The sequence below is a fragment of the Lithobates pipiens genome, unplaced genomic scaffold (assembly GCF_037356315.1).
Source record: "Lithobates pipiens isolate NorthernLeopardFrog02 unplaced genomic scaffold, aLitPip1_a1.2 Scaffold_16, whole genome shotgun sequence".
NCBI lineage: Eukaryota > Metazoa > Chordata > Amphibia > Anura > Ranidae > Lithobates > Lithobates pipiens.
In genome coordinates, this window is record NW_027507748.1 from 418931663 (window position 1) to 418940045 (window position 8383).

An 8383-nucleotide genomic window follows, 5' to 3' on the forward strand; every position below is an offset into this window, starting at 1 on the left:
ATATATAAATATATGTATTTTGCGGATATATATTGGAGCTGCACGATTTTGCCTATAATGAGAATCACAACTTTTGTGCTTAGAATAAACATCACTATTCTCGCAGTGTAACATCTTTCGCATTATACAAAAAAATTGGGCTAACTTTACTGTTTAGTTTATTTTGTTTTTTTTAATTATTTAAAGCAGAGGTTCCCACAAAAATTGAACCTCCGCTTTTCGGAACCCCCCCCCCCCCTCCTCTGGTGTCACATTTGACACCTTTCAGGGGGGAGGGGTGTGCAGATACCTGTCTAAGGCCTGATTCACACCTATGCATTTTTAATGCTTTTTGCATTTTGCAGATTTGCACTCTCGTCCATTTAACATGGATTCCTATGGAACATGTTCTATGGTGCAAATCTGCAAAAAGCACAAAAAATCCATAGGTGTGAGTCAAACCTAAGGCTGGATTCACACTTATGCATTTCTAGTGCTTTTTTGCATTTTGCAGATTTGCGCTACAGAATGTGGTCCATAGGACATCATGTTAAATGGACCACAGTGCAAATCTGCAAAATGCAAAAAGCACTAAAAATGCATGGGTGTGAATCCAGCCTAAGGCTGGATTCACACCTATGCATTTTTTGTGCTTTTTGCATTTCGCAGATTTGCTCTACAGAACGTGTTCCATAGGAAACCATGTTAAATGGACCTCAGTGCAAAGCTGAAAAATGTAAAAAGCACTAAAACTGCATAGGTGTGAATCCAGCCTAAGACAGGTATTTGCACCCACTTCTTCCCACGGGAGTCTATGCCTCTTCCTGTCTGGCCGCGCTGTCTGCTGGGACACACACAAGTCCCAGAGACAGCGCGGACCATTCTCATTGCGCTGCATGACTCGCGCGTGTGCAGTAGGGAACTGGGAATTTAAGCCACAACGCTTCACTTCCTGATTCCCTCACAGAGAATGGCGCCAGCAGCAGCCGAGAGCCGAGCGGTTGCTCAGCTTCGGCTGCCGACATTGCTGGACTCCAGGAAAGGTAAGCGTCCAATTATTAAAAGTCAGCAGCTGCAGTAATTGTAGCTGCTGGTTTTTAATATTTTTTTTTAGGTGTACTCCCTCTTTAAAGTGTATTTTTTATTTATTTTTTAAATTGCGTTTCAAAGACTGCTGTGCAAATATGGTGTGACATAAAATATTGCAACAACCACCATGTTATTATATAGGGCAGTGATTCTCAACTAGGGTTCCTCCAGAGTAGGGATGAGCTCTGGCGTGTTCACACACTTCACTCCAAGAAGTCGGCACGGCCCTGCGCTAATCACAGGCAGTGAGACATTTCCCGATCTCTGCAGCTGCACATAGGGAAAATGTCTCACTGCCTTTGATTAGTTCAGCGCTGTGCAGACTTCCTGGCGGCTCTGCACGTGGAGTGTACGAACACGCCTGAGCTCATCCTTACTCCAGAAGTTGCTAGGGGTTCCTTCAGCATTGGGCAATTTCTGCCTCTCAGATAAGTTCCCTCTGTTCCCAAGATCCCAATGATCTTTTTAGCTATCTGTAAGGAGGTAATTCTTCCCTATGACCACAACTGTAAGGACCATTCTTCCCACTGACCATCACACTAATGTATCATGAATTGTACATTTCAAATTTTTAGCAGGGGTTCCCAGAGACCGGAGAATTATTTCAAGGCTTCCTCTGTGTTGAAAAGGTTGAGATAGGCTGCTATAAAGTCTCTGCTGGAAAAAAAATAATAATAAATAAATAAATATATATATATATATATATATATATATATATATATATATATATATATATATATATATATATATATATATATATATATATATATCATGTTTGGGTGTTCCAAGTAATTGTCTAGCAGAAAATAATGATTTTTACTTGTAATCAACAAATGTCAGAAAAGGTTTGGTCTTTAAATGGTTAAACTTCACTCATTTACAAGCTGGAGTTCTTTGCTTTGATAAAAGAACAAAAAGATACTTTGTTTCTACTTATTCTCCTGTTGTGATTAAATTTGGCAGGCTGCCTGGATTTTTACTTTTTTTTTTCTTTCCCAGCTGTGAGAAATCTCTGCACTTGTTGTTTTGAAGATCAGGAAGAGAAAAAGATCGCGATTTAGATTCTTAACGATTAATCCTGCACTCTAAAATAAATAAATAAATATATATATATATATATATATATATATATATATATATATATATATACATACATAAATACAGATGTAGCACCCTGATGTTTAGGCAGGGTTGCTAGTAAATTTACCTGCCAGGTGATAGTTGCCTTGGCCAATTGATAGGAGATCAATTGATTTCACCCTAATTCTGGAATTGCTACACTTCTCTCTTCTGTCACTAGATGGCCGGGTATCTGGTGTCATTAGATAAGACAAGTTGCAAGGACAGGATTAGGAAAAGATAGGGTGTCTTAGCCAATGGGCAGGGATTTTCTTAGGTCCCTTGGACTGCTGGGAGAGCCTATTTATTTGGGTGAGGTCAGGTGATCAGGGTTCTGTGCCACCTGGATGTCTGTCTGGGTGGATGTACATTGTACTGCCCGGTAGGGTTGCCACTTTTTCTTCAAGCCAAACCCGAACAGTTGCGGGGTGCTGCTGTGGGGTTTAAATAGGTGGTGAGGAGGCAATATAACACCTCCTCACTGCCTGTCAAATTCCCTCTGAAAAGCAATCCATGAAAGCACCACATGTGGAAACAAGCCCTGAGCCTAGGTTCACACATATGTGATGTGGGAACCAGCGGGATTCCAGCGCCGTTTCCTGCATCACATCTCTCCCGCAGGCAGTTCACTCTGCCCTCTGCAAACCGCTGCGGGTGTCATTACAATGTTAATGACACCCCCATATCGGTTCACAGTTCGCGGTGTGAACTGTGAACTTGCACAGGAATCAGATTGCATGGGTGAGAACACCCATGCGATCCGATTCCAGTTGGGGGGAAAAAAGTCCCTGCACTATATTTCTGCAAATCGAATGCGAGTTCAGCCATACAACTGTATGGCTGAACTCGCATTGCACAGCCATCGCATGTGCGAGTGCGAATCACAGGCGATGTCTGTGTTCACACAAGTGTGAACCCAGGGTAAGGCTGTTCAGCCATGCCAGTATATTCTGTGGAGTAACATCTTGTCTGCAGCAATCCCCAAAAACTTCTGCTCAGCTGGGGGCCAGAAGAAGGAACACTGCCCCCCGCTCAAGTGCTCACCCCCTGTGGTGATCCAGGCTGAGACTCTGCATTCCATTCCATTCTTATGTTTATTCAGCAGTTGCACCCTCTTCTGTACAGATACACTGGGTAATGTAATTGCCAGGAACCGCAGCACAAGGATTATTCCGCCTGGACTATTTGATGATTTTTGGGCTCAGGCGGAGTAATCCTTGTGCTGCTAAACCCTAGAAATTATATTACCTGGTGTATCTGTAAAGAAGAGGACATCACTGAGATTAGATTGTTGGAAACTGCGTTTTTACCAAAAAAACAGGAAAAAATTTAAGTGCAATTGCAATTATTGCCAATTATTAGCCAAAACAGGCATCAGCCGATGCACTGACATCTACCTTGTAGAATTTTTTAAAGGTGTGAACAGACGACCAAGTCGTCGCTTTACACACTTGTGCGACAGACGCTTGATGTTGGAAGGCCCAAGACATTCTGATTACCCTTGTGGAGTGGACCGTGACCGGAAAAGGGGGCACCTGCCCCTTCAAGGGGTAGGACTGTACTAAAATCTGTCTGATCCACCTGGAAATGGTGGCCAACGAGACCGCCATGCCTTTTTTCGGCCAGTCACCAAAACAAACAAGGAGTCTGACTTCCCAAAGGGAGCCGTAGCAGACAAATACACCCTCAGAGCCCGAACCACGTCCAGGGAATGAAGGGCCACCTCCTTAGGATGTGCCGGCTTCAGACACAGAGATGGTACCACAATGTCTTCATTGATGTGGAACGCCGAAACCTTTGGCAGAAAACAAGGTTGCAGACGCAATACCACCTTATCCTTGTGGATAACCAGATAGGGCGACTTGCAAGACAAGGCCGCCAGTTTCGAAACCCTCCTGGCCGAAGTAATGGCCACTAGAAAGACCCCTTTCTGGGAAAGGGTCAACAGAAGGATCTCTGATATTTTCAAATGGTGGTTTCTGAAGGGGTAGCGGTGGAGCGGAGGAACTACATGTCGGACCCCTTGAACAAAAGGGCTCACTAGAGAGTGAGACGCCAGGGGTCGCTGAAAAAAAAGACAGCCAAAGCTGATATTTTTTCCTTTAATGGTGCTTAACGCCAATTTCTCGTCTACTCCTTGCTGAAGAAACAGCATGGATCCTGGAAATAGAAAAGGAGTACGGATGCCATCCTTTCTCCTCACACATGGAGATATATGGATACACATGGATATATCTTCCGAGAGGAAGATTTCCGTGCTTTCAGCATAGTTGGAATCACCGAGTCCGAAAGACCCTGGTTCCTCAACACCTGGCTCTCAATAGCCATGCCGTTAAAACCAGCGATGGTAAAGCAGGATGGAGAATCAGACCTTGAGACAGCAGGTATTCTCGTAACGGCAGTCGCCAGGGGGCCTCTGCCACCAGGCGCACTAGGTCTGCGTACCAGGGATGCTGGGGCCAATTTGGGGCAATCAGAATTACTGGAATCCCCTTGGCCTCCACTCGGAGCAGATGTGGCAACAGAAAGCTGATACTGATCCCACGGAGCCACCAGCTCATCTGACCAAGGATCTCTTGTCCTGGACACAAATCTCGGTACCTACCGATTGAGATGGGAGGCCAGAAGATCCACATATGGTGTGCCCTATTGCAGGCACAGTAGCCTGAACATCTCCGGATGCAACGCCCATTCTCCTGGGTCCAGCATCTGGCGACTTAGGTCATCCGCCTGCCAGTTCTCCACTCCCGGGATGTAGATGGCCGATAGGGCCGGTACATGTTGCTCTGCCCACTGAAGGATGTGAGAAACCTCCCGTGCGGCGGCCGAGCTTCTTGTTCCTCCTTGGTGATTGATGTACACCACCGTCGTGGCGTTGTCTGACAGGATCCTGATCAGACGCCCTCGAAGTCTTATCGACCATGTGGAGAGGCATAGCCTGATCGCTCTCAGTTCAAGCAGATTGAGCGGCAACTTGGATTCCTCAACCGACCAGAGGCCCTGGGTCAACTGAACTCCCATTACTCCACCCCAGCCGGATAGGCTGGCGTCCGTTGTGATCACTGTCCATTTCAGAGGTAGGAACGACTTCCCGGACCAAAGTGCCGGGGACCTCAGCCACCAGAGCAGGGAGACCCTGGTCCCTGACTAACTGGCTCACCTGAATCTGCCGATCCAGGGACAACGTAGATTTGTCCCACTTTGTCAAAATCTCCTTCTACAGGATTCTGGTGTGAAACTGGGCATACGGTACTGCCTCGAAGGAGGCCACCATGAGACCCAGAACTTGCATGCAGAAGCGTACCGACGACTACCTGCGGTTCATCAACAGTTTGGATCTGAGAGTCTGGAGCTTGTCTGAAGGGAGAAACACTCTCGCTTCCATGGAGTCCAGCAGTAAGCCTAGGTACTCCAAATGCTGAGTCGGCACAATCACCAACTTTTTTAGGTTCAACAGCCAACCAAATTCCTGCAAGGTCTGCATGGTGATTGCCACATCCTCCTCTAACTATGAGGCGGAAGATGCTCTCAAGAGGAGATCGTCTAGGTAACCCATGATCACGATCCCGGGGACTCAGGGAGGGTGGGGCGATGCCAAACCAAAGGGGAGAGCCACAAACTGGCAGTGGGCTTCCCCAACTGCAAATAACAGAAACCTCTGATGCTGAGGGCATAGGGGTATGTGCAGGTAAGTGTCCTGGATGTCCAAAGACGCCAGGGAATCCCCTTGATGGAGTGCAGCGACTACTGAGCAAACTGATTTCATTCTGAACCTCTGTACTTTTACAAATTAATTGAGGGTTTTCAGGTCCAAGATTGGACTTACCCCTTCCTTTTCTGGGGACTACAAACAGGTTTGAATAGAACCCCTGGAAACATTCAGATTCTGGAACAGGTACAATCACCCCGCGACTCAGTAGGTCCCTTACCTCCCCTAAATGAGCCTCCCAGCGTGCAGGGAGTTTTGGAATGCTGGGGGGGAAGAATCTGTTTTTTTTGGCCAAGAGAGGAACTCTATCTTGTAGCCTGAGGAAATCAGATCACAGACCCATTGGTCGGACATCCCAGAGGCCCGCTGGGCTGCAAACTCCAGACCCCCCACCCTTGTTGTGGGCGGGGGCAAACCTTCATGCAGTAGCACTTTTGCTCACAGACTTGCGGTTCCAGGGACGCTTTCCTTCAGAGGTCATCCTGTCGAAGCCCCGGGCGGACGAAAAAGCTATTTGTGAGCGGAAAACAAGGGTTCTTGCCTATGGCATGGCTCCTTCGCCTTCCTGGCCTGTGGGAGTAGTGTGCTCTTACCACCTGTGGCATTTTTTAGAATGTCATCCAATGAGGCTCCAAAGAGCCGGTCGTCAAGGAAGGGAAGATCCGTCAAGCCTTTCTTAGATGCCTGGTCAGCAGACCAGCATTTTAGCCAAATCAGGCACCTCAGCACCACTGCTGACACTGAAGCCCTGGACAACAGAGGGGGAGTGTCCAGGGCCACTTCACAAATGTACTTAAGGCCTTGCACTAATTGGTCTGCTAGTTCCATGCAGACAGGAGAAGCCTGTTGCTCTCCCAATTTGCTGTGCAAAAGTTTTGCAGACTCAGTGAGTGTTTGCAACACAAGTGCAGATGCCAGTATTGGTCGCATAGTTGACCCCACAACCGTAAACAAGAAACGAGCCACGGCCTTCCTGTCTGTGGGATCTTTAAAGGCAGGAGTCCCCTCTACTGGAATTGTGGTTACTTTATTTAACCTGGATAATAGGGGGTCCACGACCGGTGGAGCCAAACACTTTTTGAGAAGACTCTCCTCAAAGGGGTAATGCACCACCATGTATTTGGGGACCGAAAAGGTCCATTGCGGTCGACCCCATTAACTTATCGAAATAAGACAGATACGGGAACAACTTAGGTGAACGGGCTGGCTTACGGGACCCAAATGGGAAGGTTACATCAGCAGAGGGATCTGCTGGCTCCTGAATTTTCAGGGTATCACGCACAGCTGTGATAAGTGCTCCAACAAGCGCTTTGTCACGCACGGACCCGGCTAGGGACTCATCCTCACTGTCCGAACGGTCCTGGTCAGCGTCATCTGAAACGACAGAACAGGGGTCGCCAGCCTCAGCAGGGCCCGAGTCTGCATCAGAGCTCTCCCCGGAGGACGGGGGGCAGGGACCGTTTTTTACCACCTTTGCACAGAGCAGCCTCGATCCTCTTTTTCTGGGGTCCCCTGTTGGCGCTCCTGGCTCCTCTTGCCTTCAGAGTGCCCCCATAGCAAGTCGCATGCTATGAGGGCACTTATATAGCGTCTATCCTTATCTGCACTGTATGCTTGGCCCTGCCCTCCCCCCTCCACAGGCTGTAATTGACAGTATATGTGTCCTGGGAGATTAGGATCAGGCAAGTATACAGGAAAGGCTGGGGGGGAGGGGGCTATCTGGTCACAGAAGGGTTTTAGCCTAATGCATAGAATACACTAATGTACAAAGCCTTTGGAATCACTTCCTTAGCCTGCACAGGACTACATGTACTAGGTGACATTGCTCCTCACACTGCAGTGTCCATCTGCGCACCCTTGTCAGTGTCATTTGCAGCCTTGTCCATCATTTGCAGCCTTGTCAGTGTCATATGCAGCTTTGTCATGCAGCCTTGTCCATCATTGCACCCTTGTCATTGTCATATGCAGCCTTGTCCATCGTTGCACCCTTGTCAGTGTCATTTGCAGCCTTATCCATCATTTGCAGCCTTGTCAGTTTAATTTGCAGCTTTGCCTTTTAAAAATGGCGCCGCCGAGATACAGAGCCGGATGTCTTGTGTATCTTGGCGGTGCTCGGTAGTTCTCAGCAGCTTTCGCCCATCAACCCTATAAGTAATATAGGGAGCATCTTTTTAATGTACCGGTAGTTGTGTACTATTACTAAAGTGTTATTAAACCCAAAAACAAACATTTAATTCAGTATATTGAAGCTTACCAAGCCCATGGTGACGGCATTCGTTTTACTTTTAAGGCCTATTTTTCTTTTATTTCACCATATCTAACCAATGAAAATTCCTTTCCTATGACTAGTATTGCTCTCCGAAGAGCAATCCACGTTCAGATTGTTCTGCAGAGAGCATTGGACAGGCAGTAAGGGAGGTGATGTTTCACCTCAATGCCACTTGCTTTAACCCCTTCAACCCCATACCAGCATGCATCTAATTGAAT